The following is an 18835-nucleotide window of genomic DNA, read 5'->3' on the forward strand; positions in this document are numbered from 1 at the left end:
CTATGAATTGTTACATTCTTCCTCACGGTTTTTGTGATGAGTTACACCGTGTGCCCAATTTTGATGGGGTGATACTAAGGATAAGCGTACGTGCTATACATTTGCTTGCTTAGGATGAGTTGTGTAATCTAAAGAGCAGGGTGGTTTGGGGTTCAGACATTAATTTGTATGCCTTTAATCTTGCATTGTTGGCTAAACATGGAGAGACTCATTCAAAATTCGGGTTTCTTTGGTGAGTTGTTTGTATAGAGCCATGTATTCCGCACTTTGTTATTTTTGTCTGCGTTTTGCTTATAAGCAGGAGATGGAGAAGCGTTTGGTAACCCAGCTTCTTCCAAAAGCTGATGCGGCTTCCGTCGAAAAGTAGAAGCGGCCTCACCCCTCCTTTTAGAAGCTAGAAGCCAGGATATCACTGTGGCGCTGGTGACCGTAGATTAATGAAGTTTCGAAAATACCGGCCTCTATCCTCCCTTGGTTGAAGCAATTACTCAATTGCCATGAAACTCTTCCTTGTATCTAGAGTTCTAGACGCTGCATCAATCTTTCTCCCTCTCATCACAGACGCCGCATCAAACACACCCTCCCTCTGACGCCGCCTTAGCCTCTCATCACGATTTTGGTTTGGGAGTCGAAGGCTCAATCAAGGCTGCTTGGAAATTTGATTCAGGTTAGTTTTTTTTAATCTATTTCATGATAAATTTGTGTGATTTTGATGAAAAGGAAGTATCAATTTTGTTCTGGGTTTTGGATATGAGTGGTAGATTGTGATTTGTAGCACACATATATACCGGGTGTTGTGATGTACGTATATTTAGAACTATTTAGAACCAATTTCGGGGATTTGGTCAATTCAATTTGCCTATGATTTGAGTACTGCCAGCATCCTTGTATCATTGGATATTTGTAATGGGTTGAGTTTGATTTTATTCTGGTGAATTTTCTGGACCCGTTTAACTTGTGTTGATTGGTGATGATCCCCTTTTGACTTGGTAGAAGTTGAACATGTGTCAGCAATGCAACTTTGAGATTGAATTCCATTGTGTTGTGGGCTATAGGATTAATGTTTGATCTGTATTACTTGCTCATTGCTCTTGTATCGCTTTGATACATGTGTGTATTTGTATTTTTAACTACAGCAGCTCACTTCAGCTTGGTAAAGATTTGATAGTCACCCGGTTTGGTTTTGAAATACAATGATCATTGTTTTGTGCTGGGTTATATTTTCATATTCAATCTTGATATAATCTGAGTTAAAGGTTTTAAGAAAGTTGTTGTTTGGAAAGATGAGATTTTTACACAAGAAAGATGAGATTAATGTATGCCTTGCTTCTTTAGAAAGAATCCTTTTCTAAACATTGAGATAGTAATAAAATATATGCAAGGCTCTGAAGTTGGTCTTTATGAACTGCCATGTGTTTTGACAGATGCATGGTTTAAATTTTGTTGACACCCAAATTTCCAGCTAACAAGCCCAATTAATGCTTTAAGCCCAATTCATATTTCGAGGAAAATTACACCCGCAAACATCACGCCACGCACGTGGACCCAAGCCACATTCACGCACTTGGGGCTTACAAGAATGGGTGTGGTGTGGAAGGTCACGGAATTGCATGAGGCCCGTTATTAGTTTTAGGCTCGTTGATAATTTTGGACTTGGGACCAAAATTCATGCCCAACGGCCTAACTCGTAATACGGGTAAGTGAAGAAGAGAGAGAGCCCAAAAACCCAAGCCTAAATCCTTTAGAACCAAACAAAACAGTAAATGCTAAACATAGGATTCTTGTTCCTAGCTGCATAACATAACCCATAATCCCAGCAATCTTGGGATTGTAATCCCAGCAGCAGATTTCACGGCAGAAAATCTGTCAAGCCTATTCCATACTCTTTTTTAGACAAGACCTGACAGACTAAGAAGCATTACAAAATCCAATACATGCATTTAACCCAAGCCATCTCTTTACCCAGCAGTAGAGACCTTCCACCAAAATCCTTTAGCTGTTGGAACTGCATATAAATAGCTATTGCTATTAACCAAAGGGGGAGAACGGAGTGGGCTAGCAAGCTCTCTAGCACTCTTCTTCTCCCAAGCTTCCTCTCTCCCACTAGAAGGACAGAAGCCACAACAGCCCAGAAATACAAGCAAGAGATCAAGCCCTATCTCTGAATCTCTAGCCATAAATTCCCCCCAATCAACCTTAAACCAAAACCCAGAAATCATACCATTGCCGGAATCTCTTCTTCTCAAACTCATGCTTTGCTAGCTCCCACGCCACATGCATCTTGCCAAGCCTCTCTTGGAATGTTCAATTCACTGCCTGCATATACAAGGAGCTGCCGGGAAGAACACAACAGCAAGCTTCCTAGGATTCTCAGTCCTTCGAAGTTTGCTGGGCCTAGTCTTCGCTTACTCAGATAAAGGGGACAAGATTTTGGATCCTTACCCATGAATATCCACTGCCATACAATCCCAATCAAAGTGCCCCCTACAAACTTTAAACACTTTTCTTCTAGTTTGGTTAAAATAAAATTAGAGTTTAGGAAACGACCAACATGCTTATGTCAAACACTCCAATCATGCTTGAGAATAAAGAATACATGCACTACTCTGTCTTCCTAGATGTGACTCATGAATATGAGAGTCGACTTCACATGAAAGTATTAGAATCTACAGGAAACTGATAATCATATTCCTGAACAGACTTCGATAAAAGCTTAGTACTTATTTAGGTGGAACTAATTTGAACCATAGTGGAAAGGTTTCTGTATAGTTTCCCAAATTGGGTTTTGAGAAAATATGCAGCAATGCTAGCAGGGTATATGTTACCTCTTTCTTGATTCTTCCATTGTTTATTCTTGTAGGCTCAGTTATGACATATAACATGTATCAAAACATATAGCATATTTCAAAATCTGTTACCTCTTTCAAATATGACATATAACATATATCAAAACATTAGTATCTATCTTCCAGATTCTGGTAAATGGTCATATTTGAAATATCATAATTATTATGACATATAACATAATAAGGATGATTATGTTACTGGGCCCATCTTCTTGATAGCTTAGGATGCTATATGTTTTGACAATAATCATGCCGTGCATGAATCATCCTTATTATGTTACTGGGTATGTTTTGACATATGCTATATGTTACCTCTCTCTTGATAGTAGCAGATTTACTGCAGATGATGGCTATAGTTCAAACAAGCAATTTAATTGCAGTGTTCCTGTAGTCTGGTTTTGCTCTGACATTTTGCCCAAGGCTCGCGGTTCTGCATAAGTGCATAGTAATATCACAGGCATGATTGGATGGTAATTGGATCTGGATGTATATGTATTGAAGCAAATCGAGAACTTGCATGGTCTAGAGGATTTAAAATGATTTGGGCCATGATGCTTTGAGTTCCACGGCCATATCAAATGTTTGTAGGGGACATGTATTGTATGCAGATACATTCTATGCAGTTGAGATTCTATTTTTGGTTGTAATTTGGTTTACAACATTCTGAATGTTGAGCATACTCTAAGGTTATGTTTTCTTGTTAATGCAGAAACGATATGAAGACATTCCAGTTTTGGGGCAAAGGCCAACAGATGAATGAACTATGGACTCTTATAACCATCATGTAGTTTTTGTATGGAAGGAAAGTTGAAGTATGCAATTATGCATTAGGTACCAACTCTTTATTCATTAATAAAATTTTTGATGGATTGAACCGATTATATCAAGCATGTTTCAATGTTTGATGCTCCATTCAATTGTTTTTGGAGTGTTGAATCAGTCTTGTATGGCCAGATTGATTCTTAGTTTTTTTTATTGTTTGTTTCTGAGGTTTCATCTTTTGGCCTTGATTTCCCATTGACTAAAGCATAATCTAGATAGTGACGGAATGTTCATGTACTTGTTTGATTGCTGCAGTTGCTAGTGGGAAGGATTTGGAAGAAACAGGGAGTGAGGATGGTGGGCTTTTGGATCTCAGTGAAGATGATTTTTTTCTAAGTGGAAGCTCTAGTGATGAAGCAAATGCAGATGATGAATGGACAGATAAGAGTACCAGGGAACAGGCTTCCAGTACTTCTAAGAAAGCAGCATCTGGCATGTCCAGTGATGAGAGAAATCAGAGACAGATTTCAGCTAGAGTTTCAGCCTGCCCCTCAGCATCAAGTAATTCTCACTCAAGTTCAGTACCTGCTCAATCAAGATTCAGTCCTTCATCAAGCAAAAGTTCTCCAAAACATGCTGAAATGTCTACATCCAGCAATACATCAAGTAGCAGAAGTGAAATGAAGCTAGATGATACTGATTTCGCCAATTTTAAGCTTTGTTTCCAAAGTGGGAACCAATGTTGATGGACTCGTGATGATCTTTTATTTTATAGTTTTTAGTTTTGATCCTTGATTTGAGCTTGATGTAGAAGCACAAGTATTCTGTGCTAGTTATGTATGGCATCAAATAAGAAATGTTACATGCCCCGGGTAATGGAATGGAGGTGGTTAACCACCAAAGATTTTATATGTAAATTCTGAATGTTACTAATCGTCAAGTTCTTCACAGGAAAGGGAAAAAAAAAAAAAAACAAGAGCAATGCAACTGCATTAATAACCACATAATTAAGGCAAAAATAATTTCACGTCTAAATTGGTCATTTCACAACAAAAAAACACAAGTTAGTGTTGAGTTTACTAAACACTTTGCCACTACTTTTGCCACTGACAGCATTTATAAAAAGTCAGTTTATCAAACACTCAGCTGTTTTGCTTTTCAGCCACTTATTTTCAAAAATAAACAAAAATCAGCTTCTCTTAAAAGCACAACCATAACAAACACACCCTTAATTAGGTCCTTTTTTTATTTATCCGAATTACAAGCTGGTTTCGAACTTGATGGTGGAGCCAGGTCAACTGTTGCTTGGTAATCTATTCCGTCCTCCTATAGTTGATCAGATTATGCTTCTGCCAATTAGTTCAAGAGGACATGAAGATAGATGGACTTGGGCACCTGAAAGAAGAGGAACTTTCACGGTCAAGTCAGACTATAGATTGGCTAGCGATCAGTTGCTAGGGGAAGATCCTCCAAATCCTTCTGCGCCTTTTTGGAAGAAAATTGGTATGCTCCTGTTCTAGATTCAAGCATACGCGAAAGATAAGCTACAAAGCTATAGTGCAGGCAATTGTTGGCCCGTGATATTCTGGTGATCTATAATGAGATAATCTGTCGCCTTCTATTTCAGTAGATAGTAACCGCTCCACCTCAGCCATCAAAGTTTCAATGCACGGTTAAAGTCCTTTACATGTGCCCCTTTCTGCCCTTGACATAGCCATTCTGAGTAGAGATCGATAGTCAAGATCTGAGTAGCCATTTAAGCATAGGTCTCTCTCTGCATAATGGATTAATAGTCAAGATCGATAGAGCAATTTGGGAACGACAGTGGCGGTGCTCCCTTTTAAGTCTTACCCTAATCCTATTTCCTCGTCCCTTCTTTTTTCTGGCATCGGAGATTAATTAGGACATGTCTGCAACAACCTGACTTTTCTCTCTTTTCGTCGTAATCCTTTCAGCACTAATGTCTTTTCGTGGGAGAAGGACAACTACTCACAACAACTAGCCTCCCCTATACGTAGTTGGAATAGTTGTCTTATACCAACTCATTGATCAACGCGTGTATTACATGTAGGAGAGGAATTAATTACGTAATGTACCTACCTAAAAGATCGAAGAACTCGTTATCTATCTATACTACTATAATTGGAGGCTCTCTTTTAGTGTTAATGGCTTTACCAAATTTTAAAAATGCCTATAATATCTTTCATTAACATAATTATCAAATTAAGTTAATAAAATATAAATAAATAAAAGAGTAATTGAAAAAAAATACCTAAATCACCACTATTCTATGTCTAAAAAATAAATAATCACTATTTTTTTAATTGATCTATTTTCCATTAACATCACATTATCACCCGCAAGAAATGCAGACACCTTGCTTGAAGTTTTCTGAAATAATTAAGTTGGTCCGGTGGCAGTTGATGAGTACTCATAATTGTTCAGATGCACTGTGTACGTCCCATCAAATATTTGACCGATCATATATATTTATTGCCATGTCTCGTACAGATTGATCCAAATTACTTTGAGAGATGGTCCTCGGTTTTATTGCTGCCGGCAAACACAGCAGAAGCAAGTAGTGCTTGAAGTATCATTCAGAATTTCAGATCTTGTTGCTTCTCTAACTTCCTGTGCAACATTTTCTTGTATATTGAGATGCTTGCACATCTCGGTATATTGCACAGAAAGTAGAGAAGCAACAAGGTCTGAATAATACTTCAAGCGCTAATGAACTTGTAGCCAACATTACTTAAGAAGCCCTTAGCAACCTGCAATATCTCCAAGTTGCTTTGAATGAGACACTCAGACTCTATCCGGCCTACAGTTCTAATGGTAATTGTAAACACGAAAAATCCTGCAACGAATTAAAGAAGGACACGTGTACAAAATAATAATTTTATTAATTTAAATGCGGGTTACAATCTCTGTAGATGCTCTTTCACAAAATTCTCCTCTGATTCGATCTCTGACGTTGATTTGATCCAAGGGTGGCGAGTACTTGATCTTGAATCGAATGGTTGTAGTGTGAGCTTCTTGCTATGTTGACGATTTGAGGAAGACGAATGACCAAGGGCTGTAGAAGCTTGATCTTGATCGGATTTAAGCCACTAGTTGTATCACATGATGAGTGTTCTTCGGCTTTGGTAGGGGATGAACCAGCACGTGCGTTTGGTGCTTGTTGATTCTCCACGAGCTTGATGAAGAACTTGTAGAGGATTTACTTTGTTGAAGACAACTTGAAGACGACGGATGATCAAGGGCTGTAGAGGCTTGAACTTGATTAGATTTGAACCACGAGCGGTGTCAGGTGGCGAGTATGGCTTTTGATGGTGGATGAATCAGCACGTGTGTTTGGTGCTTGTTGATCCTCCGGGTGTTTGACGACTTCCGAGCTTGTAGGTGATTTCCCTTGCTTGTCTGAAGTCAGCAAGGTGAAGAGACCGGCTATTTGGCAGCTTGATGGTTCTTCGCGAGCTTGGGAGACTTCTGAGCTTTGGAGAGGTTTCTTCCGTCTGCTTGCGTCCCTCTGTTTGTCGTCGTCCTCGATGGTGTACTTGGCTCAAGGGCGATTGACGCTTGATCTTGAGTCGTATGATGGCCACGAGGGTTGACACGTGACGAGTGGTTTGACTTGAGGTTGGTGATGAACCGGCTATTTGGCAGCTTGAAGGCTCTTCACGCGCTTGAAGACTTATGAACTTTGGGAGCGATTTTTCTCTCCTTCCGCTCAAATCTTCCTTTTGATTTGAGAAGGGGTATTTATAGTGTCGGCGTCTCTCTCAATTTGGAATGCCTTGATGACACATAATGTTAATGTCTGAAAGTCTAGCGGTGGCTAAACCTTAGTTAACGCTGATCCGGTGGGCGGATCGATATTTGTACTTATGTTGTGATTCCTGTTACCTGTCAAGTAAAATACAACGGGCGTCAGAGGGAGACCGCGCTGGGCGGTCTTCAACTCTCCGATGCCTAAGTTAGTCAATGTATTTGTGTTGACAAGATAACCGTAGGTAAGTATTGAATGCGTGATTAATGAGGAGAGAGGAGAGAACCTTTTATAGGTGAGGAAGAGACTGATCTTGTCTTTGTTTTCGATGTGGGACTGATATGCTTCAGTTCTTAGTTTCAGAAGCTTCTGATGCTTAACTTGGTGCGGCGCGTGGCGGCGCGTGGGTGGCGATCTGGAGGCGGTCCGACGCCGAGGCTGTAGCCCGGCTGGCAGTGTGTTCGCATGTCATTCCTTTGGTTGGAATTAGTACCTTTGGCGGTACAATGAGCATGGCCCATTATAGCTAATTATGCTTGCAAATGTACACGTATGTACAAGTCCCCCAAGTCCCCAGTCAAGGAGGGCAATCTTGGTTGGGGAGTTGTTCGGCGGTTTGAAGCGTTGTCCTCCGCTAGACTTGCAAGAGCATAATTAGCGTCAGTGCGTTGTCAACCGTTGGTTTTACTGAGCAAACGCTTTATACCCTTTCGGGTGGGCCCCTGTTGGGCCCCCCCAGGGAGTCCCCCACTCCCCGGCGAAGATAGACCTCCGGATGGTCGTTGAATTGTTTGATGAGGGGGAGCTGCGCGGAGCAGAGGGTGTTGGGTAGCGAGCCCAATGTTTTAGCACCCAAATGACGGGGGTCAAATTGCCTGATCAGGGCAGTCGTAGACTGTGACTAGTCCCCGTGTCCCGTAGGGACGGTCTGACGGTAACGCCGCGTAGCGGTCGTTGTCAGTGAGGCGTAGCCTCGGGATTTTCCGTTTGACGGACATCCCCCCGCTGGATGCAGCAGGAAGCAGCGTCTGATAGACGTGCCTGGCGGTTGTTTTTGCAAGATGAAAAAAAGGGTTTCGCCAGAGGTGTGTAGCAACAGACATCGCGCTTGCAGGATGGCAAGGGAGAAGTTCCGCTGGCGGGGTTGCGCTCAGCGGAGACTTCGTCGCTTGGAGGATGACAAGGGAGAAGTTCCGCTGGCGGGGTTTCGCTCAGCGGAGACTTCGTCGCTTGGAGGATGACAAGGGAGAAGTTCCGCTGGCGGGGTTTGCTCAGCGGAGACTTCACTCCCTGGAAGGCGACAAGGGAGAAGTTCCGCTGGCGGATTTGCTCAGCGGAGACTTCACTCCTTGGAAGGTGACAAGGGAGAAGTTCCGCTGGCGGATTTGCTCAGCGGAGACTTCACTCCTTGGAAGGTGACAAGGGAGAAGTTCCGCTGGCGGATTTGCTCAGCGGAGACTTCACTCCTTGGAAGGCGACAAGGGAGAAGTACCGCTGGCGGATTTGCTCAGCGGAGACTTCACTCCTTGGAAGGTGACAAGGGAGAAGTTCCGCTGGCGGATTTGCTCAGCGGAGACTTCACTCCTTGGAAGGCGACAAGGGAGAAGTACTGCTGGCGGATTTGCTCAGCGGAGACTTCACTCCTTGGAAGGTGACAAGGGAGAAGTTCCGCTGGCGGATTTGCTCAGCGGAGACTTCACTCCTTGGAAGGCGACAAGGGAGAAGTACCGCTGGCGGATTTGCTCAGCGGAGACTTCACTCCTTGGAAGGTGACAAGGGAGAAGTTCCGCTGGCGGATTTGCTCAGCGGAGACTTCACTCCTTGGAAGGCGACAAGGGAGAAGTACGGCTGGCGGATTTGCTCAGCGGAGACTTCACTCCTTGGAAGGTGACAAGGGAGAAGTTCCGCTGGCGGATTTGCTCAGCGGAGACTTCACTCCTTGGAAGGCGACAAGGGAGAAGTACTGCTGGCGGATTTGCTCAGCGGAGACTTCACTCCTTGGAAGGTGACAAGGGAGACGTTCCGCTGGCGGATGTGCTCAGCGGAGACTTCACTCCTTGGAAGGTGACAAGGGAGACGTTCCGCTGGCGGATTTGCTCAGCGGAGACTTCACTCCTTGGAAGGTGACAAGGGAGACGTTCCGCTGGCGGATTTGCTCGAAGTTGCCCCTTCGGTGGTTAATACGTGTCGTGCCCATAGCGGGTTAGCGTGCGTAGGCTTGTCTGCTAAGCCTGTCCGTCTTCTAGCCTTTAATGATAGTAACTGTGGGTTGTGTGACCGAGATGACGCTTCGGGCAATCCGGAGAGTGAATGGAGGTGTATGACACGTGTACGGCTAACAAGGGATGTTGGTATGGAGCGGACGGTCGAGGACGCGTTGGGGTCTATATAAAAAGGGGGGAAATTCTGGGGGATTCGACACTTTGTGAAAATTTTGAAAGCTTAGCCACCGTTTGTTCGAAACCGGAGAAGGAGCCTACCGAAGTTTGGATACACTATTCCCAGAGACGTTGGTCGTACCTGTGTACCACCGTGCCGGAGATTGCATCACTGAGGTTGGTATTCGGATCTCTGTCTTCTGCTAGTTTCTGGGTTTTGTAGTGTTTGCTTTTCTGGGTGTGCTCTGAGGTGTGAGATGGGGGTTTTTTGTGGGGGATTGAATGATGGTTGGCCAATGCGTTCATTGGTTTTAGGATTTGGATAGTCGAGTCTGGGTTGAGTGTGTTTGTTTACACTTTGGGGTTTTCTGGGTTTTGTTCTTGATTATTTTGGCTATAACTGACGCGAGAATAGGCTAGATCTATGTTTGTGCTAACTGATGTGGGTTTTAGGGTTTTGGGATGGCTAGCGTTATAGAGATTTCGAGCAGTGAGGATTCCGGGTCTGACGTGTCGCTCAGCGCGGCGGATGGGGTTTTTATTGATTCGTTGCGTCCGTCTGCCCATGCAGGATCCTCACTGCCAGAACCGCTAGAAGTTGAGCCGTTACAGACTATCCCCTGGGAAGCAACCATGGCCCGTGGTCCGCGTTCAGAGAGCTCTAGGGCGGGTGAGGCCGCTGCCGCCAAGGTTAGGCGTGACGAACGTTTGGCAAGCAATAGTGCTGCTAGCGGCTCCGCCGGGGAGGAAGAGGCAGCGGAGCAAAATATTGAGTCGGCGTGGTTCCTCCCGGATGGGACAGCCGTTGACGAGGCGGGAGGGGGATGAGCGGTGCCGCTGTCGCTCGACTGAAGCGGGCGTTCCACTTGCCGGGGTCGGTGAAGCTGCGACCACCGACGGCCGATGAGAAGGCGTCGATTCTCCCGACGGGGTGTGCGGCCGTGCACGAGGCCATATTCCGCCAAGGGGTGACACTTCCGCTGGTGCCCAATCTTCAAATCCTTGTTTGTGAGTTTGGCCTTGCCTTCGGTCAGATCTGTCCAAACATGTGGCGGTTGATGTTGGCGTTGAACTCCTTGTGGCGCTTGTCGGGGTGCGAGGGGCCTACCGTGGCGGAAGTGCTCCATTTCTACGAGTTAGTATATGTGAAGCGCCAAGGTTGCCACGGGCAAGTAAATTTGAGTCGCCGGCAGGGAGCGCCCAAGCTGATCGAGAATCTGAGGGACTCCATGTCCTATTGGCGGGGGACGTTTTGCGTCGCTACCGACGGTTGGGAGTACCACGCTAGGTCTAACGAGGAAGGGCCGTCATTTAGGATTAAGTCCGAGTTTCAACCTATTCGAGGTTGGTGGCCTGTGTCCGCTGAAAATGTTTGGCGTGCATACATGCTTGAACTTGTATTCTTACGACGTGTTTGTCTTGTGCAGCGGGACTCCGGTATACGCTGACGCGTGCAGAAGAGTGCCGGGTGGCGAGGATCAGAGGTTGCTGGCGGAACCGGAACTTGCTTGATTTCCGCTTGCTAACTGGTTGGGAGTTGCTGGTCGACCTGCGACTAACACGGTCTATTGGTGAGGATCCTACCCTGTTGTTTCGTTTTATAATTGAATTGTGTCTGACTGGTGGCTGGCTTTCCCTTCTCTCTTTTTTTTTTTATAGAAACTCCGCCGGGCAACAAATCAAGTCGCGACGCGTTCGAGAAGGCGATGGATCGGGCGGAGATAGAAAACTTTTTGGAGGCCATGTATGCTGAGGGGCTGGCGGCCCAGCAGACCGTGGTGAACCCGGAGACGTTGGCTTTGAGTCACTCCGAGGTTCCGGTGGAGATGGCAATGCCACACCAGTCTCACCTTGGCGAAGACGGTCTGCCTACGGTGCAGGCGGGGGCTCAGGCGGATGGCGGGGAGAGGGGAACCGTTGCTACCGGGCAGCGGGAACGGATGCCTGCCACCAGGCGCGGTCCTCAAAAGAAGGCGGTACCTTCAACGGAGACTGCTACCGAGGCCAGGGGTGAGCCGCCAGTTCGGGTGACGAGGACCGCTGCTGGCACACAAGGGGCGCTGGAGAAGAGGCGCCGGCAGCCTGACTCCCCCGCCGAGGAAGAGGAAGAGGAAGAAGAGGTGGTTATCGGGGTCCGCCAACAAAAGAAGGCCCGACAAACCGCCTCGAAGGTTGCAGTGGGGGAGGGAGAGGCGCCCCCCGTCAGTGATCTGGACTCCTTTGCCGAGTACGCGCCGTTCATGACAGAAGGGGAGCGAGAGTTCCTCTTCCATCTGTGTGAGCGGCTGGGGTTCGGGGGTCTGGCGGGCATATCGCGCCCGACGGCAATTGACCAATCGCCCTTCAGCTCTGCGTTTGGTCAAGTATCGGCGGGGTTACACGATATGTTCGTGGCGGCGTCTAAGCAGCCCCGGATTGAGGCGGAGCTCAGGGGAGAAATCGAAGGTCTCCAGAGGGAGTTGGCGGAGGCCAAGGAGAGAGTGGCGGAGATCCAGCGGGGATTGGTTAAGGCGGAGTGCGATTATGCGGACGCCCGTGGCAAACTGAATGCGGCTATCCGGCGGGATCTGGAGAGGAATGAATATGTCTCCAAGTTGGAGCAGGAGATTGGGCTGCTGAAGGAGAAGATAGCCGCCAAGGACAAGAAGCTTATTATAGTGCAGCGGGAGTCTGCCGCCAGGCTGGATGAGATGAAGCGGCTGGATGGTGAGGTTGGTCGCCTGACAGCTGAACAGAGTGCCTCTGCAGCCGCCGCCGTTGAAGCGTACAAGCTGTCGGCGGAGTATAAAAAGGCGATGACTGAGGCGGCGAAAGCTGGTGCCCGAGCAAACGTAGATATGTTGAAGCGGAAGGGTGCCATTGATTTTGTAAAGGCCTCACAGCCTGACGTGCCGCTGGTCCAGAGTGCCCCGGCGGAGCCAGAAGTCGTGCCTGCCCAAGCTGCAGGTACTCATTCAGGCAGCGGGGAAAGTGGCCCGCATCCGACGGAGGGGTCCCAGCAAACCCCCCAGCAGACCCCGTCGGAGGTGTCGCGTGCCGGGTTTCTGGCGGCACACACCCGAGCCGACGGCACCCTAGAGACTCCCAGTCCGACAGCCCGAGGGTCCGATCAAGCGAGCCGGTCGGTCGCGCCGCCAGCCGTCGAAGCAGCAGAGGCCGAAGCCAATCGCTGAACCTGTCTGAGATCTCGGAAGTTACTATTATTATTATTTTTTTTTTTTTGTGTAGCCGCTGAGGCATACTAGTTTGTACCGAATTTCGTGAAATGAAGTACATTTCTGACTTGGTTTGCCATGATGTGTGTGTAGTACTATTGAGTTATATCTTCTTTTGTCGATCAATGGAACATTAAAGGAATTAAGATTGGTCCAAGTGCACCGCGTAGCGGACGGAGTCCGCCGACGATTGCTGGCGTTGCCAGTTGCCCTCGGTGCTAGACTTGGTAACAATGGTCTGAATAATTCCTCGTTTCATTGATGGCTGACTGATCAGCGTACAAAAGTGGGGTAGTACCCGTTGGGTAGCTTCCCTTAGCTAAACATTCGAACAAAAAATTTAGCTAAGTCAAGATGCGCATGGGTAGCGGTTTGACTATTTGTAATAATACCGAAGGTGTTCAGTATTCCAAGGGCGGGGCGTTGTGACACCGTCCTTGTCCATTAAGTAGAAGGTGCCTGGGCTAACGACTTCCACAATTTTGTATGGGCCTTCCCATGTTGGGCGGAGTTTTGTCGGTGTCGGAATGACTTCTTTCATGACCAAGTCCCCCAGTTGGAGGTTCCGGGCCCTGACTCTGGCGTTGTAAAAACGTGATACCCGTTGCTTGTTTTGCAGATTGTGTAAATGGGCCTCGAGTCTTCTCTCTTCTAGGAGGTCCCTGTCCAAATTGACGCCGGCGTTGTTGGTCTCTGGGCAGTAGCCTTCGACTTTAGCGGTAGGTTGGGTAACTTCAATGGGTAAGACAGCCTCTGTGCCGAACATCATACAAAAAGGAGTTTCTCCGGTGGCGGAGGTTGGAGTTGTTCGGATGGCCCACAGGACTTCTGGCAGTTTCTCCGCCCATAAACCCTTGGCGTCGTCGAGCTTCTTTTTTAACAATTTTTTGATTATCTTGTTTGCCGCTTCGACCTGGCCGTTGGTCTGGGGGTGGGCGACAGATGCAAACCTCAGCTTGGTGCCCAAGTTGATGGTGAAGGAGATGAGCTCGTCATTGTTGAACTGTGTGCCGTTATCTGTGATGATTGTGTGCGGGACACCGTAGCGGCAATAGATATTCTTCCAAAGGAAGTGAATTACCTTGGCGGTAGTTATTGCCGTCAGTGGCTCTGCCTCTATCCACTTGGTGTTGTAATCGATGGCAACAATGATGTATTTGAACTGGCCCTTGGCAGTCTGGAATTTGCCCATCAGATCAAGGCCCCACGTAGAATGAATCCATGGGCCCACGATGATTGACAGTGGCTCTGCTGGTGCGTGTGGGAGATCTGCGAATTGTTGGCATTTGTGGCAAGACCTCGAAATCTGCCGGGCGTCATCGCCGAGTGTGGGCCAGAAGTACCCTTGTCGCATTGTGCGGTTGGCCAGGGATCTGGCGCCCGAGTGGTTTCCGCATTCTCCGCTATGGATTTCAGTTAGGACAACCCTTCCTTCCTCTGGGGTTAGACAGCGGAGGTTTGGATGGGTGAATCCCTGGCGGTAGAGTTTGCCGTGCTGGATGTTGTAGCGGGTTGCTCTTCGTTGGAGCTGCCTTGCCTGGACCTTATCTTCTGGCAATGTTCCGCTGCGCTTGTATGCGATGATTTCGTCCATCCAGCTGGGGTCGACCTGAATGTTGAAGATTTCCGCCAGAGTTTTTGTGATGCTTGGTTTGTTAAGATACTCCACCCTTGTGTCCGCCGGACTCTGATGTGGTTGGGCGGTTGCCAGTCTCGCCAGGGAATCAGCCTTAGCGTTCTTTTCCCTGGGGATTTGTGTGATTGTGTGAAACTTGAACTTTTTTAGCAACGTTTTGACGTACCCCAGATATGCCGCTAGCTGCTGGTCCTTGGCTTGGAAGCTGTCGTTGACCTGGTTGACGACTAGTTGGGAGTCGCTGAATATGTTGACGCTGTCAGCTCCTGAGTCAATGGCGAGGAGTAGGCCGGCGATGAGCGCCTCGTACTCCGCCATATTGTTTGAAGCTTTGAAGTTGAATTTCAACGCATATTCTGCCTTCAGTCCCCCGGGTCCGGTTAGGATAACCCCGGCGCCGCTGGCCTTGGCGCAGGCGGAGCCGTCCACATGTAGGTCCCATCCTGACTGTGGGGTAAGCACCGCTGTACCGGTTACCATTTCTGTTCCGGGCTGTGCTTGAGTACCGGGTTCTGGCTGACGCTCAGTAAGTTCAGCGATGAAGTCTGCTACTGCCTGGCCCTTCATGGCGGTTCTTGGCTTGTACTCGATGTCAAATTCGCTGAGCTCAATCGCCCACTTGCTGAGTCGCCCTGAGTGTTCAGGGTTCTGCAACACCTGCCTCAGCGGTTGATTGGTCAACACATGGATCGTGTGGGCCTGGAAATACTGCCGAAGGCGTCTGGCGGCAACGATAAGTGCAAGAGCCAGCCTTTCCAACGGTGGATACCTTGTTTCTGCTCCGTTCATGCCTCTGCCGGCGTAGAATACTGGGAGTTCATCCTGACCCTCCCGCCGAACAATGGCGCAACTTATTGCCGTTGCCGAGACCGCCAGATATATGAATAGTGTCTCTCCTTGGACGGGGACAGAAAGGAGAGGGACTGCCGCCAAATACTCCTTTAGACCTTGAAACGCCGCCTGACATTCTGGGTTCCAGTCAATGACCTTCTTGTGAGTTGTTTTGAGGAGTTTGAAGAATGGAGCGCACTTGTCAGTAAGTCGAGAGATGAATCGAGAAAGGGCGGTTAACTTGCCCTGGAGACACTGGACGTCTACTTTATACTTCGGGTCCGACAGGTCAAGGATGGCCTGTACCTTGTCTGGGTTAGCCTCGATACCTCGCTCGCTGACGATGTAACCTAGAAATTTGCTGGCGGTGACCGCAAAGAAACATTTTTCTGGGTTGAGGCGCATACCATAGGCCAGGAGGATGGTTACTATGATCCTGAGGTTTGCCACATGTCCGCTGGCTTTTATGCTTTTGACTAGCATGTCGTCCACATAGACCTCGATGATTTTTCCCAGATGCTCAGCGAACATTGCGTTCATCAACCGCTGATAAGTTGCACCGGCGTTCTTCAGACCAAAAGGCATGACATTGTAGCAGTAAAGGCCTTTGTCGGTGGTGAAGGTGGTGCATTCTTGGTCGCTGGGGTGCATTTTGATCTGATTGTATCCAGAGAAAGCATCCATCATGCTGAGGAGTTCGTGTCCGGCGGTTGCATCGACCAGCTGATCGATACGAGGTAGCGGGAAACTATCTTTTGGGCATGCCTTGTTTAGGTTTTTGAAGTCGACGCACATCCGCCACTTGCCGCTGGGCTTCTTCACCATTACCAGATTTGAGATCCATTGGGGGTAGATGACCTGGCGGATGAATCCAATGTCCCGTAGTTTGGCGACCTCTTGTCCGATTGCCCTGTATTTTTCCTCATCAAAGGCCCTCCGCTTCTGCTTGATAGGATAGAAAGAGGGTTTGATGGTCAGTTTATGGGTGATTATTTCAGTGGAGATGCCAGGCATGTCTGCATAGGACCATGCAAAGACGGTGGCGTTGTCGCGTAAGAACTGAGTGAGTTCTGCCTCCACTTCTGGGTCTAGCTGGGAGCCTATGCGGACTGTCCTCTCAGGATGCTCGTCTGAGATGCAGACGGCCTTCAGTGACGTGTCCGGGTTGACCGGCTCCTTCATTACATATTTCTTTTCTTCATCTCTAGGATCCTCAAAGATATTCGGTGGTGGTGGGTCATTACCCACTGCCAGGATTTCATGGCGGCGCGTTGACCGCGCTACAGATGTTGAATAGCATTCTCGTGCCAGTTGTTGGCTTCCCCTCACACAGCCTGTGCCATTGGGCGTGGGGAACTTCATGAGAAGCATGTATCCGGCAATGATGCACTTGAGCTTATTAAGCGCTGGTCGACCAATGATGGCGTTGTACGAACTGGGACAGTCGACGATAATGAATTCCGTGTGCACCTCCGCCATACAGGGACTAGTGCCAATAACTAGTCGCATGTAATCCGACCCTAGTGGTTGTGTGATGTCTCCGGAGAAGCTGAGCAGTGGCTCATGATCCTGGAGTAGTTTCTTGTTCCGCTTGAGGTGGTCGTAGCAGCCACTGAAGATGACGTTGACAGCGGATCCGCTATCTACCAAGATTCTCCCCACCGAGAATTTGCCAAGAATGGCATCGACTAAGAATGGGTCGTCATGGGGTAAATGTACTCCGCGCTCCTCCTCCTCTGAAAAGGTGATAGGTTCCCATCCTGACTTCGGGAGTTTAGCGGATCTTTCATAGCGGATGTTGCAAACCTCATTTGGGTGGTTAGCGCGTGCATAGCGCTTTCTTGCCCTGTGAGACATGCTGGTGATTGGAGCACCGCCATCGATGGTGTTGATGCGGCCCAATGTTTCTACGTTGGCAATCACTGGCGGTGGTTGGCGTACCTTGAACTGTTCCAACTTGCCGTCACGGTATAAAGTCTCAATGGCTGTTTTGAGGGCGTTACAGCTGTTTGTATTGTGGCCGCTGTCCGCGTGGTATTTGCACCACTTGCCGGTGTTCCTGGGTTTGCCCGTTTTTGGGTACTTTGGAGGGGGTGGCGGTGGTACCTGATCCTTGCACTGATTATAGATATCTTCATATGAGGCCGTTAGAACCGTGAAAACTGCATACCGCTGTGAGGACTCCGTCTGCTTGCTGTTGTTGTCATGAGTTGGGCGGTTTCCCTTATAAAAATGCTGTCCCTTCTGCCGCTTGGTTTGGTGGCCGCCCTGCTGCCACTCTCTTTTCTTGTCAACTGGCGGAGCTGAGGGGGGTTTATCAGCGGCTTCCTGGTGATTGGAAGATGGTTGTGCTGATTTTGCTGGCGTTGCTGGTGGTGGTGTTTCTCCATATGTGATGAATTCCGCCTGGGCGTGAATGACCGCCTCACTCATGACGTGGTCGTACGTTGCATTGGGATGGTTGTAATTGAGGTGATAGAGGAACGGTCCCTTGAGGAGTCCCTTCCTGAAGGCTGCCGACGCCATAGTTTTGTCCAGGTCGCGGCACTGAGATGCTGCCGCTCGCCATCTTGTGACAAAGGCCTTCAGTGACTCATCCTCCCCCTGTTTGACGCTGAACAGCTGACTTGTGTTGTGATGTCCGGCAGACAATAGGATGAAGCGGGAGAGGAAAGCATGCGACAGTGCATGAAATGAGCCGACCGATCCTGGCGGACATTCAAAAAACCAGTTCATTGCCTCGCCGTCCAATGTTTCGCTGAACAGATGGCACAGGGTGGCGTCGTCGAATCCCTTGTTGTTGGTGACCTTCTTGAAGGTGTCCATGTGGACAAAGGGATCGGTCATTCCGCCATATGGCGACATTTTGGGGTCTTTGCATATGTTGGCCTGACGGCCTGTAGGATCGCGGCGGAAAAGGGGCCGGGTCTGGAAGTGAACAGCGGGTTCCGAGTTGATGTCGGGACGCCCGTCTCCGCCCGGATTAACCTCTGCTCCAGTTGGTGCATCCTTTCCAATAACTGGGCTGTTGCATCGGCGGCGGAATCGGCCTGACTTCCCCGCCGAGTTGGCTTGCGCCTAGGTATGGGCGGATCATCCTCAGTCCTTGCCCTGACATTCGAGCTGTTGGCGTGCGGAAGGGATTCCGCCGTATGTTCTAACATTAGTTGGGGTATGGGCGGTGGTCCCATTCCTGACAACCCTGGTGGGTTCAGCGGTACGTGCGTTTGTATGACTGGCCCTGGCGCTGCCGTGCCGGCGCTGGGTCGACTACGCCTGGTACTGCGTGACTGTTCGCTCTGTACCGGGCGGTCGGTGGCCGCCAAAGTGTTTTTTAGTTCCTCAAAACGTGTCATGAGCGCAGCCACCTGTCTTTGGGCGTCGGCCTTCTCTCTACG

The 18835-nt window shown here is 48.3% G+C and overlaps 1 long non-coding RNA gene across 5 annotated transcripts; it reads left to right on the forward strand.

Annotated features, from left to right (window-relative positions):
- Positions 1-4460, forward strand: LOC112164910. 5 transcript variants are annotated; one of them, XR_005804969.1, is made up of 4 exons: positions 1-667; positions 3173-3468; positions 3556-3677; positions 3924-4460. It is a non-coding gene; the product is annotated as an uncharacterized LOC112164910 (long non-coding RNA). The 5 variants fall into 5 exon arrangements; XR_005804967.1 differs by having other exon boundaries at positions 3190-3468; XR_005804970.1 differs by having other exon boundaries at positions 3227-3468.
- Positions 4461-18835: the final 14375 nt, after the last annotated feature.

Source organism: Rosa chinensis, chromosome 1 (assembly GCF_002994745.2).
Source record: "Rosa chinensis cultivar Old Blush chromosome 1, RchiOBHm-V2, whole genome shotgun sequence".
NCBI classification, from domain to species: Eukaryota; Viridiplantae; Streptophyta; class Magnoliopsida; order Rosales; family Rosaceae; genus Rosa; species Rosa chinensis.